Below are 25,251 nucleotides of genomic sequence, written 5' to 3' on the forward strand. Positions count from 1 at the left end.
CATGTAGGGATAGGATAAGGTGTTCTAGAAGAAGTGTTTAAGGCAGATTCCTAACCCTAAAGGGACATGAACATGTGATATAAGAGTAGGAGAAGGATTGCAATTCCTAAACCTACAAGGAATGGTGTTCATGCGGCATACACTTGGATAAGGCTTCTAGAAACTGAAATAGGTATTCAAATATGTAATTAATCCCCTCAAATTAGCTAGGTTTAAGTCTTACCCTGATTTGGATAGGATAGGATAGGATAGGATAAGATAAGGTTAGGAAAGGATAAGGTTGAATAGGATAGGATAAGATAAGGTTGGATAAGGTTCCTTGTTTCTTGCTATTTCCTTATCTTCTTTGCTTTAGGACTTCCTCCACCAGATTTGTAGCCCTTCCTAGTCCTTCTTGACTTCAATTTCGTCCATCCTCTTTACTCCATGGTCAAGCTATTCAATCCATGCCCAAAAATGCTCCAAATAGCCTTAAAATGCACTTTCTTGCTCCTTTTGCCATTAGGACCTAAAAACATACGAAAATAACTTAAAAGACTGAAATACATAGTAATTAACTCACTAAATGCAAGAAAACAACATAACTAAGTAGCATAAATATGCTCCTATCATTAGTTGTGCGATGCAACTAACTTGGGGCGTTGTCATTCATAGTCTAAAGGAAAAATAACTGGAAATTGGTTCATATGCATATATCATGTGTGGAGAACTACCCTCTAACTAGCCATTCACCCATATTTTTCCCCAATTTCATCCAAGTTGTTTAAGAACCTTTAATCTGCTTGTCTTTACTTTAATTTCGTCCAAAATCCAATCCCCCTTTACTTTGTTGTGTCAAATTAGTTAGAATCTGTCCAAATTTATGTTTTTAAGTGTTTTGAGTCAAGTTAAAAGTAATTTTCGTCCAAATCATCCTTTAGTGTCTAGTTTGAGTCTATTTGATTATTTTGTGCTGTTTTGAGTCTTTTTAGTTTGTTTTGAGTCATAAGTATAGTTTTCTATTTTTGAGTCTAGTTTAGTGTTTTAGAGTCTAATTTGAGTAGATTAGCATCCCTTCTAATCCCTGGCCTAAAACGATCCCTAGTTTCATATACTACAATCATAGGGTTTTAATTTGAGTGAGTCTCAAAATATTTCACATCAAATTTTGGCGCCGCTGTCGGGGATTAGAAGGGATGCTAATTTACTCAAATTAGACTCTAAAACACTAAACTCGACTCAAAAATAGAAAACTATAGTTATATGACTCAAAACAAACTAAAAAGACTCAAAACAACACACAATAATCAAATAGACTCAAACTAGACACTAAAGGATGATTTGGACGAAAATTACTTTTAACTTGACTCAAAACACTTAAAAACATAAATTTGGACAGATTCTAACTAATTTGACACAACAAAGTAAAGGGGGATTGGATTTTGGACGAAATTAAAGTAAAGACAAGCAGATTAAAGACTCTTAAACAACTTGGACGAAATTGGGGAAAAATATGGGTGAATGGCTAGTTAGAGGGTCCTTCTCCACACATGATATATGCATATGAACCAATTTCCAATTATTTTTCCTTTAAACTATGAATGACAACGCCCCAAGTTAGTTGCATCGCACAACTAACCATCAGATTTTCCTTATTTCATTGAATTAGACGGAATACGCATCTAAACCAAATTATCTTTCTCAAGTTCCCTATATGAAACGCATGATAGACATACATGTCAAAAGTCATTAAGTTCTATGAAAATCGTCAGCATTAACAAGGCATTCATCACTATGAAACGCATGAGACTCATACCAAGGATTTACTTAACACGATTGTGACTAGCAACCTCCACTACTTGAGAATATAAGTGAATAACTATTAAGTGAGACCCCCTTATACTCTAGCATCAAATTCATGCATGCAAATTTAGTGTCGACCATCAACCCACATACATAAACAAGTTTTAATAACTTAGATAAGCAAATCACATTCATGCCTTAAAAAACAATAACTGGATGGAATCAATTCATATAAAACATATAATCATGGCTTCGAATTCACCTTCAACTAAAAAGGAATTAGTTCCACATGTTCGCAAAAGAAAGATAATTAAACTTAAACATTAAAAACAAATATAGAATACACCTAGAAACACTCCAGGTGGCTCCTCCTTCCTTCCTTGCTGCCAACAATGGGGATTTGTGTGAATTTAGGCTCTTTAGGTGTGGTGTGTATTTGTGGTAGAGGGTGGTGGTTTTTGAGTCTTGTGGCATCATGTATTTATAGGGTGAAGGGGAGGCACGAAATTGGGCTGAAAAGGATAGGAATTAGGACTCCAAATCGCCAAAGAACAAGGACACTTTCAATCAGATTCCAAGGAGGACAACGAATGGTCCTTGTGGCAGATTCTAGAACTTCTAGAAGGGTTAAATGTGGCATAAATTTAATGCACGAAAATAGGGCTTCTAGAACTTGATATTTAGGTGATTTAATGTGAAAAGGAGTCATCTTTGAAGTTGGAATTAAGGTAGGAAAAGATTATGATAGGATAAGATAAGATAAGATTGGATAAGGTTTGGACAAGATAAGGAAATTTGGATAATATTCCTTCTTTGTAGCTGATTCCTTATCTTCAAAGTCTTCAATTTAATTCTTCTTGATCTTAATCACATTCCTAGCCTCTCTTGATCTTCAAATTCGTCCATCCACCTTGCTCCATGCATGTGCAATCCATTCCAAGCCCAAACTGCTCTAAAATGCTCGAAATTGCACTTTCTTGCGAACTTTGTCAATTGAACCTAAAAACACAAGAAAATAGCTTAAAACACTCTAACAAGTAGAAATTAGCTATGTGAATGCAAAAAAAACAAGCTAACTAAGTCGCAGAAATATGCTCCTATCAAATTCCCCCACACTTAGCTTTTTCTAGTGATGCGAGATTTATACGCACACAAATTAAACCCTCTTTTCGTCAAATTGTAGTATATGTATAAGTAGGGATCGTTCTGGACCGGGGATTAGGAGGGATTGTTAATCCCTTGGATTTGACTCAAAAACGTAAAATAATAATATGAAACACTATACTAGACTCAAAGAATTCAAAACTAAACACTTAAAACATTAAAACAAACCAAAAGACTCAAACATCACCCAAAACACTCAAAACTGCCTTAAAAACACTTTCTGGGCAGTTTTGAGCACTTTGGTGAATTTGGACGAATTTATGTAATAAATTGAATCACAACACTTATAAACACAAACTAAATGTATTTCTAACTAAATTGGACATTAAAGTAAAGGGGGAAATAGATTTGACGAAAATTGAAATTAAAACAGATTGTAAGTAAAAACAGAAAGTAAAGATGAATGTGATGGAATAGAATGATGAAAAATTGGTTAGAGGGTTCCTTATCCACACATGAACATAAGCATATAATTTGACTCCCAGTTATGACTTCAACAAACGATGAATGACAATGCTCCAAGTTAATTAGGTACGCTTAAATTAACCTTCAGATTTCCCTAGATTCATTGGATTGAATGGGATACGCATTACAACCAAATTATTCCTAATCAAAGTCCCTAACATGGAATACGCATGATAGAGACATTCAACAAAGATCATTAAGTTCAACGGAAATCATAAACATCGACTAGGCATTCATAACTATGGAATACGCATGTTAATCCAGCCTAGGGTTTACTAAACACAATCGTGACTAGCGATTTTTACTACTCATGAATATAAGTTCATAACGATTAGGTGAAATTCCCTTATATCCTAGCATCAAGTTTAGGCATGCAAATTAAGTGTCGACCCTCAACCCACATACATAACAAGTTCTTAATCAAAACAGAAATGTAAACCACATCTAAAGTTCATGAATTCATAACTGGAGTAAATCAAATCATAACCAACATATGTCCATGGCTTCAAACTTTCCTCTAACTAAAAAGAAATTAATGAAAACAAAAACAAAAGAAGAAAGAACAAATGGATGGAATTGAATGGATGGAAAGTTAGCTACGGGGTTCATCTCCACATATGTTATACTTGCATAATAAAACGATTTCCAATTGCATTTCAATAAACCATGAAACTCAACGCCCCGGGTTAATTAGGTCCGCTTAAATTAACCGTCAAGTTTTCCTTAAGTTAATGAATTGGATGGGTTAGCGCAACGCAATTCACAACATTCTCCAAAAGTCCTTTACGTGAAAAGCACAATAAAGATACAATCAAAGATCATTAAGCATCATGAAAACTATAAGTGTTGACGAGGCATTCGTTACTATGGAATACGCATGAAACTTATGCCAAGAATTCATTTAACGCGATTGTTTATAAGCAACCTCCACTACTTGTGAATATAAGTTCGTAACTATTAGGTGAAACTCACTTATATTCTAGCGTCATATTCATGCATGAAAATTAAGCGCGCATTCTCAATAAACATACATAAATAAGTTATCAATCAAACGGTTAAACAAATTGAATCCACAACTTATGAAACGCAATTAGAAGTAATCAAATCAAAATGCAAGCATAAACATATATTTCAAATCACCCCCTAGCCAAGGGGGTTTTAGTTCCTCATGGTACAAAACAAAGAGAATCAAAGAAACACCTAAACATTCCAACAACTCAAACTTGAATTGTATGAACGTTTAGGCCCTCTTCTCTTCCATTCCTCATTCGTACAAAACAAAGAGTATTGAAATTAAACATTGAAATCAAAGAAACACCTAAACATTCCAACAACTCAAACTTGAATTGTATGAACGTTTAGGCACTCTTCTCTTCCTCTTCGTTCTAGCACAAGGTCTAAGGATAGTTTGATGGTGTGAATGGTTTGGGGAGTGGTGGAGGAATGGAAGGATGGTGTTTGGATTGTAAGGGAGAGCACGACACAAGGGAGTTTGATGGTCTACATTTCTGCAATGGATGAGTGAATTGAGGTGTGGAATTGAATGAAGTGTGTGTGGTTTTTATAGGGAGAGAAAGGGTGAGAATGTGGCTGCAATGCATGTGAAAAACAGCTAGGAAAGTGGGTGGAAAGCTGGAATTGCACAAGGGGAATGCTGGAAAGTGCAAGGGAACCCACGACAATGCTTGTGGATGAGTTGGAAAAACATGTGAATGCTGAAATGGGAATGAAGGCCACGGCAAAGGGTGAAGTTTTTGATGATTTAAAATGTGGATGCATGATGAAGAGTTAATAAATAATGCATGTAGGGTTAGGAAATAAAATCATAACTTAAAGGGGGGATGATTAAAGGATGTGGCTAGGTTGGAAAGGTGTGGAGGATGGATGGAATGGCAATGGTGGGGAGTTCTTTGGTGATGAGTGCAATGATGAAGATTGAATAAATAATGCATGTGTTGATGAAATTGCATTTGTAAAGGTTGGAAAGTGGAAGGGAAAGGCACGGCAACAAGGAAGTGTTTGGGTGCATGTGTGTGAATGGTGGTTTTGCATGTGAATTGATGGATTGTTTGATTGGGCTAGGGGTTTTGCATGGCTCAAAGGATTGTTTGATTGGGCTAGGCCCTTTGTTTTATGTCCTAAAGAGCATGCAAGGCTTCAATTTCGTCCATCTTCTTTGCTCCATGATTAAGCTATCCAATCCATGCCCAAAAATGCTCCAAATAGCCTCAAAATGCACTTTCTTGCTCCCTAAGCCCTTAGAACCTGAAAACACACAAAAGAAGCATAAAGGACTAAAATAACTAAAGAAACATAACGTAAATGCACGAGAACAAGCCATTTAAGTCGCATGAATATGCTCCTATCATCTAGTCCCCGAGCAAAACAAAACATAACCTAAACCTTTCAACAATTGCCTCAGGGATTTCCAATGCAACATGACATATTAAAGATCACCACTCACACAGATTTTAGCTATCCCTACCCTTGAGCATATACTTAATCATAGTCACCACTCACTTGCCCCCATTTAATCAATTAAAACATGATTTTGAATGTAGTAACATGCCTTAGAGAATTCCCTCAATTCCTCACCAGATATACTCTGTATTTTCACACAGATTTTTTTACTACACTCCCTACACTAGGTATACGTGAGAAGATTGATGTAAACATGTAGACTAGCACTCACATATGTATAATCAAAGAAGGCACTTTCTGGAATTATTAACATGTATATGTATATGATCTCATGAATGGAATGCAAGTACTTAGACGCGAGAACCAGGGATACCATATGCTCAAACCAATTTTAAACTCCACATATTGAAACACATAACAATCAAGATTGAAGTCAAAGGGTTGTAACGGGGCTAAGGTATTGACTGACAAAGAGAGGTAAGCATAAACAAAAGTTCTTAAAGCAATAGTAAGCAAAGTAATGAAATAAACACTTTAGAATTCACTTTTGAATGCAAAAATCAACTTTGAACACCAAGGGACGATTCACACAAAACTTAGGGTCAAATTCAAACTTTTGGACCCTTTTTTCAACAATCAACACTTGTGAGTTCATTCTCACTTACTTTCAACTCCTTTTCTTTCCTTTCTTCAACTTTTTCTTCTTTTTCACGTTTTTTTTTTTTTTTTTTTTTTTCTTCGCCCTAGTCTTTCTTTGGCACACAAATCATACATTCTGCTAGATTCCCATGAAAATCCTTCCCCCACACTTGTTTTTCTACAATTTTTAGATCAAAAGGAATTCCCTCTAAATCATGCTTTACTATACTTTAAGAACAAGGGTATGGATAGTCCTATTCTAGTTTAGGTAAGGATAATGTGGCTAACAAAGACAATAGGCTAAGGCTCAAAGGCATTAACATACAATACATGTGCAAACAGTAAGGCTTTTTGGCTTTGGTTTTAACTAAACAACTTCATCTTGTTTTATGTTATGCACTCAATTTTATTCTTTGAATGAAATGGGCATGAGTTCTAGTATTTGGAACTATAGTGATGAAACGCATTCTAAGTGCAACCAAGAAAAGAATAATGAGATCATGCAACGACTTAGAAAACAAGAACATCAAGATTAATAACTCTCCAAATAAAGTTCAGGCTCAAGTCTCTCAGGGTTGTAGCGTTAGTTTAAGTTTCTTCCTTCAAGCATGTTACAAAAACTAATTTTTTTTTCCTTGTGATTATATGTGAATTTGTAAATGTCAACTACAACTAAGCATAAACCAAAGAGCATATCAAACTTCCATCCATGTTTGTAACTTTCTTTAATAGTCATGCAAATAAAAACCAAATCCTCATCATTGTGTCGGAAGGTATCCTAAGACACAAACAAACACACAAACAAAAACGACTCTAAAAACAACTCTTTTTGGGTTTTTAAAACACTGTTTTTCGATTTTTTTTTTCAAATTTTCGGATTTTCTGTTTAAGACACATAAAAATACTTCAAAACACACTAAAAACACTTAAAAACAGTGAATAACAACTTTAGAAGTGATAGGTGATAAAATACCACGAAAATTTCATGAAAAGCACTTTGTTTACGCCCCCCCCCCCCCCCCCCCCAACACTTAAACCAAACATTGTCCTCAATGTTTTTTAAGCATAGACTCACAAACAAACAACCAAATAACACAACTAACAAACACGACAAACATGGCAAAGTAAAAGCAATAAAGAGTAGGGTTTAGGAACGCAAATCTAGTTGTGGAGCTGGAGATTCCTAGGTCTTCTTTATTTGAATGCATGGGTTGCCTCCCAAGAAGCGCTTGCTTTAATGTCTTCCAGCCGAAAAATACCTCCTTTTAAGCTCCCCTAGGTCCCATGCAATGGGAGGTGATACTTGAGATGATCCGGTAATGGTTTAAATTCAAGATTGGGTGCCTGAATCATCAACAACCTGTTAGTATAAAACGAAATTGAAATTAGAGGAGGTGGCTTACCTATGTGCTCCAATAAGAACTCAAGGATAAACACATCTTCTTTGAACGTTTCAGGGACTTTGCACTCGGCCAGATTTGGTGTTTTGAGAGTTATGACTTGTCCCGTGTCATAAAATCCAATTTCTTTGCGAATTGTTGTCTCAATTATATCCTCTTTGATGAATTCTAGACATTCCCTAGCCACATCTTGCTCGTGATTCTTTGGAAAGGATTCGAAGATGCCTTTCTCACCCTCTTCTTCCTTGGATTGCATGATCCTGCAAGGAATAGGGACATTTGGTGGAACGGGGTTAGAAATAATTAAATTTGGAACAACCTTACCTGAATTGGATGGCGTAGGAGCAATAAGTGCCTGCGGCAAAGGTGTTTCCACCCTTGCCGTGGGTTGGGTGTGTACCTCTTCCTCAAATTGCAATCTTTCATCTTCCTTGTAATTTGATTTTGATGGTTTAGGGTCTGTTCCAACCTCCTTCCTACTTCTCAAGATGATTTCCTTGGCAGTTTCAAATCCTCCCTTCGGATTTGCAATGGTTGAACTAGGGAGTTTGCCTTGGTCTCGAAATTGTCCTACGAACTCCAATATCTGCCCAATTTGCTTTTCCAAGTGGTCCAACCTTTTGTCTTGATTTTGCATTGCTTTGTTTTGATTTTCTTGCCCCTGAGACGAATTGGTGAATAACTTAATAAACGTATCATTATATAAAGACGTACCTGAATTTGTTTGGGCAGGTTGCGGTGGCTGCATAGGTGTTGTATAGAACTCCTCATATGGCTGCCAATATTCTCCTTGTTAAGCCTCCTTGACTTGATTTTGTGACCCCTACACCAAAGAAATTAATTCATTAAGAATTTGATTATAATCTATTGACGAACCTGAGTTTGGTTAGGCATATTGTATATGAGGTTGTGGTGGCTACATAGGCGTTGAATAGAACTCCTCATATGGCTGCCAATATCCTTTGTGTTCAACTTGTTGAAATTCCCACCACATAGAGTTTGAATGATCACTCCAATCTCTTTGTGCACATTGATTTGCTTGATATTCTTGCCTATAAGAAGCACCAAATGTAGGGACGCCTTGCATTGTGGACCCTTCGACAACTGTGATAACTGACAAGTAAGATTCGCTATTTGAGCTTGAAGGTTAACAATTGCCATGTCTTGCTTCTCTAGTACCTGAAATCAAAGAAATAAAACTAAATCAAATATCAAAAGAAAAATAAACAAACAAACAGAGGGATTAGCAATTTTACTAATCCCCGGCAACGGCGCCAAAATTTGATGTGAAATATTCTAAGACTCACTCAAATTAAAACCCTATGACTGTAGTATATGAAAGTAGGGATCATTTTAGGCCGGGGATTAGAAGGGATGCTAATCTACTCAAATTAGACTCTAAAACACTAAACTAGACTCAAAAATAGAAAACTATACTTATATGACTCAAAACAAACTAAAAAGACTCAAAATAGTACAAAATAATCAAATAGACTCAAACTAGACACTAAAGGATGATTTGGACGAAAATTACTTTTAACTTGACTCAAAACACTTAAAAACATAAATTTGGACATATTCTAACTAATTTGACACAACAAAGTAAAGGGGGATTGGATTTTGGACGAAATTAAAGTAAAGACAAGCATATTAAAGACTCTTAAACAACTTGGACGAAATTGGGGAAAAATATGGGTGAATGGCTAGTTAGAGGGTCCTTCTTCACACATGATATATGCATATGAACCAATTTCCAGTTATTTTTCCTTTAGACTATGAATGACAACGCCCCAAGTTAGTTGGATCGCATAACTAACCATCAGATTTTCCTTATTTCATTGAATTAGATGGAATACGCATCTAAACCAAATTATCTTTCTCAAGTTCCCTATATGAAACGCATGATTGAGATACATGTCAAAAGTCATTAAGTTCTATGAAAATCATAAGCATTGACAAGGCATTCATCACTATGAAACGCATGAGACTCATACCAAGGATTTACTTAACACGATTGTGACTAGCAACCTCCACTACTTGTGAATATAAGTGAATAACTATTAAGTGAGACCCCCTTATACTCTAGCATCAAATTCATGCATGCAAATTAAGTGTCGATGCTCAACCCACATACATAAACAAGTTTTAATAACTTAGATAAGCAAATCACATTCATGCCTTAAAAAACAATAACTGGATAGAATCAATTCATATAAAACATATAATCATGGCTACGAATTCACCTCCATCTAAAAAGAAATTAGTTCCACATGTTCGCAAAAGAAAGATAATTAAACTTAAACATTAAAAACAAAGATAGAATACACCTAGAAACACTCCAGGTGTCTCCTCCTTCCTTCCTTGCTGCCAACAATGGGGATTTGTGTGAATTTAGGCTCTTGAGGTGTGGTGGATGGTGTGGTGTGAATTTGTGGTAGAGGGTGGTGGTTTTTTAGTGTTGTGGCATCATGTATTTATAGGGTGAAGGGGAGGCACGAAATTGGGCTAAAAAGGAGAGGAATGAATTAAGACTCCAAATCACCAAAGAACAATGACACTTTCAATCAGATTCCAAGGAGGACAAGGAATGGTCCTTGTGGCAGATTCTAGAACTTCTAGAAGGGTTACACGTGGCATAAACTTAATGCACGAAAATAGGGCTTCTAGTACTTGATATTTAGGTGATTTAATGTGAAAAGGAGTCCTCTTTGAAGTTGGAATTAAGGTAGGAAAAGATTAGGATAGGATAAGATAAGATAAGATTGGATATGGTTTGGATAAGATAAGGAAATTTGGATAATATTCCTTCTTTGTAGTTGATTCCTTATCTTCAAAGTCTTCAATTTAATTCTTCTAGATCTTAATCACATTCCTGCCGCCCATGATGCAATCAACTTCACTAACGAAGACTTGCTGCTAAGGTCAAAGCCTCACAACCGTCATCTCTTCACCATTGGGTACCTGAGGGAACACAAAGTCCATCGCATGCTAGTGGATGGTGGATTGACCATAAACATCATGCCAAAGCCAACAATAACCAAGAAACAAGAAGCGGAAGTCATGCCATCTTCAAGCAAAGACGATGATGAGCCTACCAAGCCCGCAACAACCAAAGGGAGTGTGGTGCCCTCAAAAGGATCAAACACACCCGTCTTCTAATACATCCCCATGTCAAGAAGAAAGAATGGGCAATCCCCATTCAAAACTGGAACAAGCAAAGCTGACACACAGCTGTATAAGGACGATGTAAAGCTGCATAAGACAAATGCAATTTTACCTTTGACATAGCTAGGCAATGCTAAAGTTTCAAAACCACTGCAAGATTTCGTAAAACCCCTACCAAAGGGGATGGAACCAAGCTCTCTTCCAACCAAGAGGACAAAAGAAGGTTTCAACCCAAATGCCTACAAACTCATGTCGAAGGCCGGGTACAATTTCACCTCCTCTTCAAATCTTAGAAAGAAGAATGCAAACGCCGTCAACAACAAAGAACGTGACCTCACTGAGACTTAAAAGAAGTCAAAGAAGCATGGCTATGGAGTTGGCAACAGCACAGTTAGACTTGGCTTCACACTAAATACGCCCATGAAGATTTCAAGAAAAGTAAGAAACGCTAAAGCTCAACACATCAGCATGAGCGTTGAACAAAGTCAAGAGGAGTCTGATAGGAGCATATTTAGATGACTTAGCTAGCTTGTTATTGTGCATTTGTGTTGTTATTTCTTAGTTAACGTAGTATTTCAAGTCATTTTCGTGTGTTTGTAGGTCCAAAGGGTTAAAGTACCAAGAAAGTGCATTTTGGTGCATTTTGGAGCAGTTTTGGGCACTAAATGGATAGCTTGTATATGAAGCAAGGTGGATGGACGAATTTGGAGTCAAATAAGGCTAGGAACGTGCTACAAATCAAAAAAGGAAAGTTCAAGACAAAGAAGATAAGGAAAGAACAAGAAATATGGAAACGTATCCTAACAACCTTATCTTATCCAAACCTTATCCTATCTTATCCTAACCTAATCTTGTTCCACCTTAATCCTAGCTGCAAGTGGATCTAAAAACATGATTTCTAGAATCCATATCTAACCCTAAAAGGGTGCTGCACCCTTCCCCCTTTTATCTCTTCTAGAAAACCCAAAATCAGCCACAAAACACCTAGTTTCTAGAAGGCCCAATTTTGGACGAATTTCCTAAACCTTTTTCCTTTTGGATTCTGATTTATTGGGCCTCATTCCTTGTGGATTTGGGTTACACAAATCCTTTTATGAAACTAATTGGGCCAAACCCTCTCCTAAGTGGATTTAACTCACTTATGCCGAACCCTAGGGCCCTAATCCAATAAATCTGCTAAGTGTAACCCTAATCTAATTAACCCTAGGACTATATAAACATATTTTCAGCCACAAATTCGTAGGAACCCTCACGCTATTCAGAAAACCCCTTGCCGTAAGCCCTAGCCTCCATTCTCCCTCCTTCATTCACTCTATACACTTCCATACACAACCTGCCGCACTCTACCACCATAGTCAGCCATCAGTCATCATCCTAAGCAAGAATACATCATTCATAACCCCCCAAAACCATCACCCACACCTTGTGTTGCAGCAAGGAAGAAGAAGGAAAACCCTAGCCGTGCATGCCATTCAACTTGGAATTGCTGGAACGTTTTAGGTGTAATCTTTCTTGTGTTTTTCAATGTTTAATTTCAAGAATCTTTGCTTTGTGAGTATGAGGAACTAATCCCCTCTTGGCTAGGGGGAATTTCGAAACCATGGCTATATTTGCATTATGATTTGATTACTTCCAGTTGTGATTTCATGAATGGTGAATTCAATTTACTTATCTATTTGAATTAAAACCTTTTTGTGTATGTGGGTTGAGGGTGCACACTTAATTTGCATGCATAAATCTGATGCTAGGATATAAGGAAACTTCACCTAATCGTTGGGAACTTATATTCATAAGTAGTAAAGGTTGTTAGTCACAATCATGTTAAGTAAATTCTTGGCATAAGTATCATACGCTTTCATAGTTACGAGTGCCTCGTCAACACTTATGATTTTCGTAGAATTTAATGATCTTTGATTGTTTCTTTATTATGCGCTTTCATGGAGAGAACTTTTGAGGAATAATTTGATTGCAATGTGCTAATTCCATTCAATTCAATGACTTAAGGAAAATCTAAGGGTTAATTTAAGCGTACCTAATTAACTTGGGGTGTTGAGGTTCATGGTTCATTGAATAAGCAACTGGAGATTGTTTTGTACGCAAGTATGTCATGTGTGGAGAAAGACCTCCTAGCTAGGCCATCATCCATTTAATTTCACCAATTTCGTGCAAATCTGCCTAGTTTAAAGTCTTGTTTTTGTTTACTTTATTTTCGCCCAAAACCAAATCCCCCTTTATTTTAGAGTGTCTAACTAGTTCAAATCTGTTTTAGATTGTGTGTTCAAGTGTTTTGATTCAAGTTAGAACCAAATTTCGTCCAAATTTGTGTTTAGAGTCAAAGCTGCCCAGTTTGTGTTTTTTAGGCAGTTTTGAGTCTTTTAAGTTGAGTTAAGTGTTTTAAAGTTTAGTTTTAGTTATTTGAGTCAGTTTAAAGTGTTTAGCAATCCCTCCTAATCCCCGGTTTAAGAACGATCCCTACTTACTTAATACTATAATTGTCAAAAGAGGGTTAATTTGTGTGTTAAGTTAATTTGCACATCAGAGTCTAAACTCGCCCCTCGAATGTTAGTCTTCGATAAGCTGAATCGTTCAAAACCTAGAATTTCGGCACTTGATTGCATTGGTGGTCAAGACTGAACCTCTATTTTTAAAAAACTTAACATGCTAATACCGCAAAGCTCTGTTTTTGAAAGGTTGTCATACCCTAAGAAACAAAAGCAACACGGCTAGCTCTCCTCGGCGACCGTCGATCTTGGAAAGACCTGAAGAAACCAAGAAGCCTTCTGGAAAGAGGAAGACCATGCCCAAAGAAGAAAAACTCAACGGTCTAGTAGAAAAAGACAACGTTCGAAGTTCAATTCCTTCAAGGATGAAACGCCAAGCAACCTTGGAAGTTGACACAAAATGACCACTGAAGGTAATGAGGCACACCATCATCAACACTGGCTAATCTTCACCCCAACAAGCTCAAAAGGACAGCATTGAAGAGGAGGTCTAAGACGTCTTCCACATCACGATTCAAGAAGACAAAGAAGATGAAATCCCCAAGGACGACGTCACCGCTGTGCCACCATAACTTGAGGATAAGGGGCAAGCCACAGTTGATGATCTCAAGGAACTCAACTTAAGCATAAGCGAGGAGCCGAAACCTATCTTTGTAAGTGCACTACTAAGTGCGGATGAGATCGAGGAGTACTACCAACTGCTATTAGAGTACAAAGACGTCTTTACTTGAACCTACAAGGAAATGCCCGCTTTAACCCTACTATCGCCGTGCATCGTCTTGCAATCAAGCCTGGAACGCGACCGATAAAGCCAACTCAAAGACGCTATCGATCTGAGATCATCCCACAAATTGAGGTTGAGATTGACAAGCTAATCGAAGCAGGCTTCATTCGAGAGGTGCAATACCCTAAATGGATATCCAACATTGTCATTGTCCTTAAGAAATTTGGACAAATACGTCTTTGTAAGTGCACTACTAAGTGCGGATGAGATCGAGGAGTACTACCAACTGCAATTAGAGTACAAAGACGTCTTTACTTGAACCTACAAGGAAATGCCGGCCTTAACCCTACTATCGCCGTGCATCATCTTGCAGTCAAGCCTGGAACGCAACCGATAAAGCCAACTCAAAGACGCTATCGATCTGAGATCATCCCACAAATTGAGGTTGAGATTGACAAGCTTATCGAAGTAGGCTTCATTCGAGAGGTGCAATACCCTAAATGGATATCCAACATCGTCATTGTCCTTAAGAAATTTGGACAAATACGTGTTTACGTAGACTTTAGAGACCTCAAATATGCTTGCCCGAAAGATGACTTTCCTTGGCTAATCATCGAAATCATGGTGGATGTGACCACTAGCCACGAGGTGTTATCATTCATGGATGGCTCATCTAGGTACAATCAAATTCACATAGCTCCTAAAGATGAGGAACTAATAGCCTTCCGCACTCCAAAATGTATCTACTGCTACAAGGTAATGCCCATTGGCTTGAAGAACGCATGAGCTACATATAAACGCACTATGCAGAACATTTTCAACGACATGCTACACAAAAATGTAGAGTGTTACATAGACGACTTGGTGATGTTACATAGACGACATGCTAGGAATTTACTTAACATGATTGTGAAAACAACCTTAACTACTTATGAATATAAGTTTGTAACGATTATGTAAAACTCCCTTATATTCTAGCACCAAATTCAAGCATGCAAATTAAGTAGGCCTCCCTAATCAAGATACAAGAATAAGTTATCCATCAAACGGTTAAGTAAATTGCATTCACAATTTATGAAATCACAACTGGACTCAATCAATTCATATCATAAATATAATCATGGTTTCAAAGCCTCCCCTAGGTAAAACGAGTTTAGCCTCTCATGTTCACAACAAAACAAAGGAAGATTGAATTAAATATTGAAAACAAAAGATAGATTACACCTAAAAACGTTCCAACACTCCAACTTGAATGCACAAACGTCCAAGGCTTCTTCTTCTTCTTCTTTTCTTCCTTGCAAGGCTGCGACACAAGAGTTCTAGGGTGATTTTTGATGGATTTCTAGGTTGTGAATGGATTTAGGTTGGTAGGGTAGTGCGGCAAAGGTTGGGGATGGTGTATAGATGTTTGGGTGAAGGTATGAAAGTGTATGAATGGTGGAAAGATGGGTAGAAGGCTGTGGCAAAGGGTTGGAAGAAGGGATGAAGGATGGCAAAATGTGTGGGTGAATGATTAGGGTTAAATGATGGGTGCGGCTTTGGTATTTATTTGAGAGAAAGAGTCCTAAGGTTTATTACATAGTTTAGGAAAGGATTCAACCCCAAATCCATAAGGAAAATGAGATATGAAATCAGAAATCAAAAGGGAAAAATGAAGGTAATTTGCGGCATCAATTGTATGAAAAGGAATGTGATTTAATGCTGAATTTAGGCAAGGATTTGGGATAGAAAAGGTATGTAAGGTGCGGCTGAGATTGGGGTGAAAAGGAATGTGGTTTTATGACATAGAATAGGAAACAAGGACCTCCCTTGGACGGCAGAGAAGGGAAAGTCTATGGGGTGCACGACAAGGGCAATTAGGTTGCAAGGAAGGCTTGATTTGTGTCCTAAAATGCATAGGAGTCTTCAATGTTGCTGAAACATGAGGTCTTTTATGATTAGGAAAGGTTAAACCAAAATAGGAAACCTTGGCTTAACTTTCCTACTTCAAGGAGGAAACCTTCTTTGACTAGGATTCCTCTTTTGATTAGGAATCCTCTTGTGATTAGGAATCCTAACACCTTTAGGTCTTCAATTTCGTCCATTCCTTTTGCTCCAAACATATGCTATCCATTCCAAGTCCAATTTTGCTCCAAAATGCTCCAAAATGCACCTTTTTGCTTCCTTAGCCATATGAACCTAAAAACACACGAAAATAGCTTAAACTACTAAAATAACTATGAACTAACAACATAAATGTACGAAAACAAGCTAACTAAGTCGCCTAAATATGCTTCTATCACTTGGTTGTCAAGATCAAGAAGAGATCTAATCACTTGAAGGATTTACAAATGATGTTTAACGAACTACGATACTACAACCTCAAAATGAACCTGTTGAAGTGTGCATTTGGCATCACTTCTGGAAAGTTACTCGGCTTCATTGTCAACCACCATGGCATTGAAGTGAACCAATTGAAGATTAAGGCCATTCAAAGTATGCCTGAACCAAGGAACTTACACGAGCTGAAAAGTCTACAAGGGCGACTTGCCTTCATCAGATGCTTCATCTCCAACCTCGCTGGACGCTGTCAACCCTTCAACCAACTCATGAAGAAGGACGCTCTGTTCATATGGGATGACGCCTATCACAATGCCTTTGAGAGCATAAAAAAGGTATCTGGCAAGCCTACCTATCTTAAGAGCTCTTGTGCTTGGAAAGTCGCTTATCCTATACATTGCCACATAAGAGGGTTCCATTGCAGCACTTTTGGCACAAGAAAATGAAGACCAAAAGGAAAAAGCACTCTAATACCTAAGTATAACTCTCACTGGTCCCAAGCTTTACTACTCACCGATCGAGAAGATGTGCCTCGCCCTAGTCTTTGCCATCCAAAAGCTAACACACTACATGCATGATTACACCATCCACTTGGTTGCTAAAGACAACCCAGTCAAGTACGTTATGTCAAAACCTGTTCTGACAAGGCGACTAGCTAAATTGGCGTTGCTTCTCAATCAATATGAGATCATTTATGTTGTATTCCTTTCAAGTGAAACTATAAGGATAGTATAATGCCACAAGTAAGGGTGTCAAACCACAGGGACTGATTAGACCTCTACAAATTACTAGCTTTATGTGAACCCTAACTAAACAATTGATAGGAGCATATTTATGCGACTTTTTATCTTATTTCGTTGCATTTACTTCGTTAATTTCCATTTATTTTGGTAATTTGTGTTATTTTCGTATTATTGCAAGTCCAATTGGTAAAGATGACAATAAATGGCTAAATGGAGCAATTTGGAGCAGTTTTGGACTTGGATTGGATAACATGCGTGGAGAGCATATGGGCTGGACGTTTTTGGTGTTTAAATGGTGCTAGACATGTGCTAAAATCTGGATAAATTAAACTTGAGGCTGGGAAGACAAGGAATTACACAAGAAAAAGGAATCCTAGTTGGAGAGGAACATTATCTTATCTAACCTTATCCAAACTTATCTCATCTTATCCAGTCTTATCTTATCTATAACCTTATCCAACATTATCCCATTTTATCCAACATTATCTCATCTTATTTCCAGCTGCAAAAGGAGTCCTTATCCTATTCTAAATACTTCCCATCTGATTCTAGGAGTCCTAAGATAATTCAATCACCCTAATCCTTTTTCTCCTTGGATTTAGCTGCGCCATTTGCCCTATATAAACAAGTTGTGCCGCAAATATCAAGGGGGGAGAGAGATTGTGTCGCGAGCTGCTATTCAACCATTGGAGTTTTCAGAGTTCTTTCTATCCTTGTTTAGTTTTAATGTTTATTTTAGATTGTTTTTCAGTTATGTTAAACATGCCTAACTAAATTTCTTTTTAGCTAGAGGAGAATTCGAAGCCATGATCATATGTTTTATATAAAGTAATTACATCCAATTATTGTTTCATAAAACATGAATGCGATTTACTTATCTGTTTTATAGAAAACTTATTCTTGTATGTTTATTAAGGATGCATACTTAGTTTGCATGCAGGGATTTGATGCTAGAATATAAGGGAATTTCTCCTAATCGTTATGAACTTATATCTGTGAGTAGTAAAAGTCACTAGTCATGATTGAGTTAAGTAAATTCTCAGCAGGAGTATCATGCTTTTCATAGTTACGAAGGCTTTGTCAATGCTTATGATCTTCACAGAACTTAATGATCTTTGAGATGTATCTCTATCATACTTTTCATAGTTAGGGAACTTCAAAAGAATAATTTGGTTGCGTCACTGAGTCCAATTCAATGAACCTAGGAAAATCTGAGAGTTAATTTGTGCAGTTCGCATTTCATTTGGGGCATTGCCATTCATGGTTTATAGAAATAATAACTGGAAATCGATTTGTATGCATATGTTTCATGTGTGGAGAAGAATCCTCTAGCTAGCCTTTCACCTATATCTCGTACAAGACTTAATTCATGCTGCAATTTACTTTATTTTTGTTAAAATTCGTCCAAAAATCCCCCTCAGTTCTTATTTTGTTGTAGTCTAGTTTAGTTTTCAGCTTTTAAATTTAATTTGTGTTGATTAGCATCCCTCCTAATCCCCGGCCTAGAACGATCCCTACTTGCTCATACTATAATTGTCTAAATTATAGGGTTTAATTTGTGTGTTAGTTTTTACCACATCAAATTTTGGCGCCGTTGCCGGGCATTAGTAAAATTGCTAATCGCTCTATTTTTTTTTATCTTCTTTTTTTTATTTTGCTTTTGATATTTGATTCAGTTTCATTTCTTTGATTTCAGGTACTAGAGAAGCAAGACATGGCAATTGCTAATCTTGAAGCTCAAATGGCGAATCTTACTTCTCTTATGTCACAGTATATTGAAAGGTCCAGAATGCAAATAGTTGGTACATTTGGTGTGTCCTATAGGCAAGGATATCAAACTAATCAACATCCTCAATTAATTGAGAATGGAGGTTGGGAGAGTGTCAATTCTTAGGGTTATTTGGGCCATAATCAATCAAGGAACGACTTGTTTTCCAACACTTACAATCCAGGTGGGAGAGATCATTCAAATTTTATGTGGAGGGAACCTCAACAAGTTCAACAAGAGGATATTGGCAGCCATCTGAGGAGTTTTATTCAAGACCTATGCAGCCACCACAACCTCCCCCACAACAATCCCAACCAAATTCAGGTTCGTCAATGGATACTGATAAAATTCTTCAAGCACAAACTTTTTTGACTCAGGGTTTACAAAATCAACCCAAAGAGATGGGCGAAATGAAGAATCAAATGAGGCAAATGGCAGAATTCATGGAATAGTTTAGAGAACAAGGCAAGCTTCATAGTTTAACCATTGTAAATCCAAAGGGACGTTTTGAAGTTGCTAAGGCTATTACCTTGAGAAGTGGCAAAGAGATTGGAACCAATCCAAAAACATCCAAACAAAGCCAAAAAGAGGACGAACAGGTGCCACCCAAAGAAGAAGAGTTAGATAAGGCCACGGCAAGGGAAAAACAATCCTTGCCACAGCCTTCTAAGGCTCCTATACCTCCCAAATTAGGTAAGGTTGGTTTGAATTCAATTCCTTCTAACCCTATTCAACCAAATGTGCCTTTTCCTCGCAAGTTTATGCAATCCAAAGAAGTGAGTGAAAAAGACATATTTAAAACCTTTCCAAGGATTCATGAGAAAGAAGTGGCTAGGGAATATCTAGAATTCATCAAAGAGGATGTACTTGAGACAACCATCCCCAAAGAAGTTGGATTTTATGACATAGGACAAGTCACTGCCCTCACACCAAATTTGGCCAAGAGCAGCATTTCTGAAACTTTCGAACTAGTCTTTGTCCTTGAGTTCTTGTCGCAACACACAGGTAAGCCACCTCCTCAAATTTCAATTTCGTTTTCTACTAACATGTTAATTTCAATGATTCAAGCACCCAATCTAGAATTTAAACCATTACCGGATCATTTCAAGTATCACCATCCATTCAAAGATCAACTCCATGCCGCAGGCCATAGTGAGGATTAAATGAAGGTGTTGTCCGGCTGGAAGACGTTAAAGCAAGCGCTTCTTAGGAGGTAACCCATGTGTTCGAATCAAGAGACGATGGAATCTCCAACTCTTACAACTAGATTTGCTCTCTTTTACCCTTCTCTTTATTGTTTTTACTTTGTCATGATTGTCTTCTTTGCTAGTTATCTTTTATTGCTTTCTTGTTTAAGTTTATTTTTGAAACATTGAGGACAATGTTTGGTTTCAGAGTGGGGGAGCATATTTATGCTAGTTAGTTATGTTGTTTCCTTGCATTTAGTGAGTTAATTACTATTTATTTTAGTCTTTTAAGCTATTTTCGTATGTTTTTAGGTCCTAATGGCAAAAGGAGCAAGAAAGAGCATTTTGAAGCTAAATGGAGCAGTTTTGGGCATGGATTGGATAGCTTAACTATGGAGCATAGAGGATAGACGAAATTGAAGTCAAGAAGGGCTAGGAAAGGCTACAAATCTGGTGGATGAAATCCTAATGCAAAGAAGATAAGGAAATAGCGAGAAATAAGGAACCTTATCCAACCTTATCTTATCCTAACCTAACCAACCTTATCCTCTCCTAACTCTAACATTATCCTATCCTATCCTATCCAAATCAGGTTAGGACTTAAATCTAGCTAATTAGAGGGGATTAATTACACATTTAAACACTTATTTCAGTTTCTAGAAGCCTTATCCATTTGTTTGCCGCATGTGGACCATTCCTTGTAGGTTTAGGAGTTGCAATCCTTCCTCTACACCTATATCATGAGTCCTTGTCCATTTAGGTCCAGAAATCTACCCTTTATCCCTTCTAGAAGTCTAAATTCTGCCAAAAACTACCTAGTTTCTAGAAGCCCTTAATTTCTGGCGAAAATTCCCTATCCCTTTCCCTTTTGGTTTCTACAAAGACTTAACCCTTTTCTCATTGGATTGTGCAATCCTTTTCCTTCAGAAATTGTGCATAAATTAGCTTATAAATACAACCCTATGCCGCACCATTCAATCCATCCATTCACTCATTCATTCATTCATACTTTCATCCATCAAACACCACAAGTCACCCTACACCACCTTCTACCACAAATTCACACCACACCATCCACCACACCTCAAGAGCCTAAATTCACACAAATCCCCATTGTTGGCAGCAAGGAAGGAAGGAGGAGCCACCTGGAGTGTTTCTAGGTGTATTCTATCTTTGTTTTTAATGTTTAAATTTAATTATCTTTGTTTTGCGAACATGTGGAACTAATTTCTTTTTAGTTGGAGGTGAATTCGAAGCCATGATCATATGTTTTATATGAATTGATTCCATCCAGTTATTGTTTTTTAAGGCATGAATGTGATTTGCTTATCTAAGTTATTAAAACTTGTTTATGTATGTGGGTTGGGGATCGACACTTAATTTGCATGCATGAATTTGATGCTAGAGTATAAGGGGGTCTCACGTAATAATTATTCACTTATATTCACAAGGAGTGGAGGTTGCTAGTCATAATCGCGTTAAGTAAATCCTTGGTATGAGTCTCATGCGTTTCATAGTGATGAATGCCTTGTCAATGCTTATAGTTTTCACAAAACTTAATGACTTTTGATATGTATCTTTGTTATGTGTCTCATATAAAGAACTTGAAAAAGATAATTTGGTTGTAATGCGTTTTCATTCAGTTCAATGAAATAAGGAAAACTTGAGGGTTAGTTGTGCGATGCAACTAATTTGGGGCGTTGTCATTCATAGTCGAAAGGAATAATAACTAAAAATTGGTTCGTATGCTTATATCATGTGTGGAGAAGGACCCTCTAACTAGCCTTTCACCCATTTATTTCACCTAAATTCGTTTTTCAAAAGTGTTTTCTATAGAGTTTTTGTGTTAAGTTTGAAATTCGTCAAAAACAATCCCCATTTCACTTAGTCTTCATATTTGAGTCAAAACTTGTTTTCCTTGAGTCTTTTGAGTCAAGTCAAGTCCTATTTTCGTCCAAAACACTTATTGAGTCTAAAATTGAGTCTTTTTGATTATTGGTTGCTGTCTTAAGTGTCTAAAGTTAGTTTTGAGTCTATAGAGTCTAGTTTAGTGTTTTTGAGTCTTATGTGTATAGATTAGCATCCCTAGTTAATCCCCGGTCTAGAACGATCCCTACTTGCATATCTACTACAATTGTCACAAATAGGGTTTAATTTGTGTGTCAAGTTAATTTTCACATCACTTATCTTCGAATTTCACCACCTTTCACTACTAATGTTGCTATTCACTGTTTTAAAGTGTTTGATTTTGTGTCATATAACAAAATTTCGAAAAAAAAATTGAAAAAGCTTGAGAAAACACAATGATGAGGATTTGGTTTTTAATTGCATGACTGTTAAAGAAAGTTATAAACATGGATGGAAGTTTGATATGCTCTTTGGTAACTTAGTTGTAGTTGTCATTTACGAATTCACATGTAATCACAAAGAGAAAAAATCAGTTTTTGTAACATGCTTGAAGGAAGAAACTCAAACTAACGCTACAACCTTGTGAGACTTGAGCCTATTCTTTGTTTGGAGAGTTATTAATCTGTGATATTGTTGTTTTCTAAAGTCGTTGCATGATCTCATTATTTCTTTGCTTGGTTACTACTTAAAATGCTTTTTCATCATTTTAGTTCCAAATACTAGAACTCATGCCCGTTTCATTCAAAGCATAAAATTGATTGCATAACAAATAACAAGATGAAGTTGTTTAGTTACCACCAGAGCCAAAACGCCTTATCCCTTGCATATGTATTGTAGGTTTAACCCCTTTGAGCATTATTTAGCCTATTTTCTTTGTTAGCCTACATTATCCCTACCTAGCCTAGTATAGGAATATCCATACCCTTGTTCTTAAAGAATAGTGAAGCATGACTTATTGGGAATTCCTTTTGACCTACGATTTGCAGAAAAACAAGTGTAGGGGAAGAATTTGTTCTTTTGAATCCAATGAAGTATTCAAAGAAAACAAAAAGAAACAGAAAAAAAGAAAAAAAAGGAAAAAAAAAAGTTGAGAAAAGAAAAAAAGAGGTTGAAAAGAAATGTGAATGAGTTTATAAGTGTTGGTTGCTGAAGAAGGGTCCAAAAATGTGAATCTGGACCTAAAGTTGTACGAATCTCCCCCTTGTGTTTAATGTTGGGTGTTGCAATCAAAATTTGAATTCTAAGTGTTGATTTCATTACTTGCTTACCATCACTTTAAGAACCTTTGTTTATCCTTAACCTTTCTTTGTTAGCTGATGTGATATATAATAGCACACAAATTAAACCCTATAATTATAGTATGTGTAAGTAGGGATCATTCTAGGCTGGGGATTAAAATGGATGCTAATCTACACAATTTAAACCCTAAAACACTAAACTAGACTCTAAAAGGGATGCTAATCTACAGAAAACTAGACTCTAACAACTCAAAACAAGCTAAATAGACTCAAAACACACAAACTAAGTTAAATTGACTCAAACTAGACACTAAAGGGTGGTTTGGACGAAAATTACTTTTAACTTGACTCAAAACACTTAAAAACACAAGTTTGGACAGATTCTAACTAATTTGACACAACAAAGTAAAGGGGATTGGGTTTTTGACGAATTTAAAGTAAGGACAAATAGATTTTAAAGACTCTAAACAACGTGGACGAAATTAGGTGTTTAAATGGGTGAATGGCTAGCTAGAGGGTCCTTCTCCACACATGACACATATGCATATAAATCGATTTCCAGTTATTATTCCTTTAAACCATGAATGGCAATGCCCCAAATTAATCGTGAAAAGCACAAATTAACTTTTAGATTTTCCTAAATTCATTGAATTGGATGGAATACGCATTGGCAACCAAATTATTCTTATCAAGTGCCCTACATGAACAATATAATAGAGATACAATCAAAGATCATTAAGCTTTGTGAAAATCATAAGCATTGACATGACATCCATAACTATGAATTGCATATACTCCTACTATGGATTTACTTAACATGATTGTGACTAGCAACCTCCACTACTTGTAAATATAAGTTCATAACAATTAGGTGAAATTCCCTTATATTCTAGCATCAAATTCATGCATGCAAACTAAGTGTGCACCCTTAATCAACATACAAGAATAAGTTATCAATAAAACAGATAAGTAAATCGCATTCATGTTTTACAAAACAATAACTGGAGGAAATCAATTCATATCACATATATATTCATGGCTTTGAATTCACCTCTAGCTAAAAAGAAATTAGTTCCTCATGTTCACAAAACAAAGATAATTAAATTTAAACATTGAAAACAAAGAATAGAATACACCTAGAAAAGCTCCAAAAATCCAACGTCTCGAATGGCAAGCACGGCTCCAGGTGGCTCCTCCTTCCTTCCTTGTTGCGGCACAATGGGGATTTGTGTGTATGATGGATGTGGGTTGTGAATTCTGGTGAATGATGGGTGGTGGAATGAGTGTTGCGGCATCATGTATTTATAGGGAGAAGGGAAGGCACGGCAAGGGCAGAAAATGAGGGGAATTAGGACTCCAAATCACCAAAGAAGAAGGACACTTTCATTCAGATTCCAGGGAAGACAAGGAATGGCCCTTGCGGCAGGAAACATGTCTTCTAGAAGGGATAGGTGCGGCACCAATGTAGGAGAAGGATAGGGCTTCTAGAAACCTGATATTTTGGTGTTCTAATGTCATTTGGATGTCCCCCTTGCAGCAGGAATTAAGGTAGCCAAAGATTAGGATAGGATAAGATAAGGTAAGGTTGGATAAGGTTTGGATAAGATAAGGTTGTTTGGATAATGTTCCATGTTTCTTGCTCTTTCCTTATCTTCTTTGTCTTGAACTTATTTGTCCAGATTTGTAGCATGTTCCTAGCCTCTTTTGACTTCAAATTCGTCCATCCACCTTGCTCCATATGCAAGCTATCCATTCTAAGCCCAAAACTACTCTAAATAGCTCCAAATTGCACTTTCTTGCCAACTTTGTCATTTAAACCTACAAACA

This window comes from the organism of the source record quoted next, unplaced genomic scaffold, assembly GCF_019419815.1.
Source record: "Pyrus x bretschneideri cultivar Hongxiangsu unplaced genomic scaffold, Pyrus_bretschneideri_v1 Contig60, whole genome shotgun sequence".
NCBI lineage: Eukaryota > Viridiplantae > Streptophyta > Magnoliopsida > Rosales > Rosaceae > Pyrus > Pyrus x bretschneideri.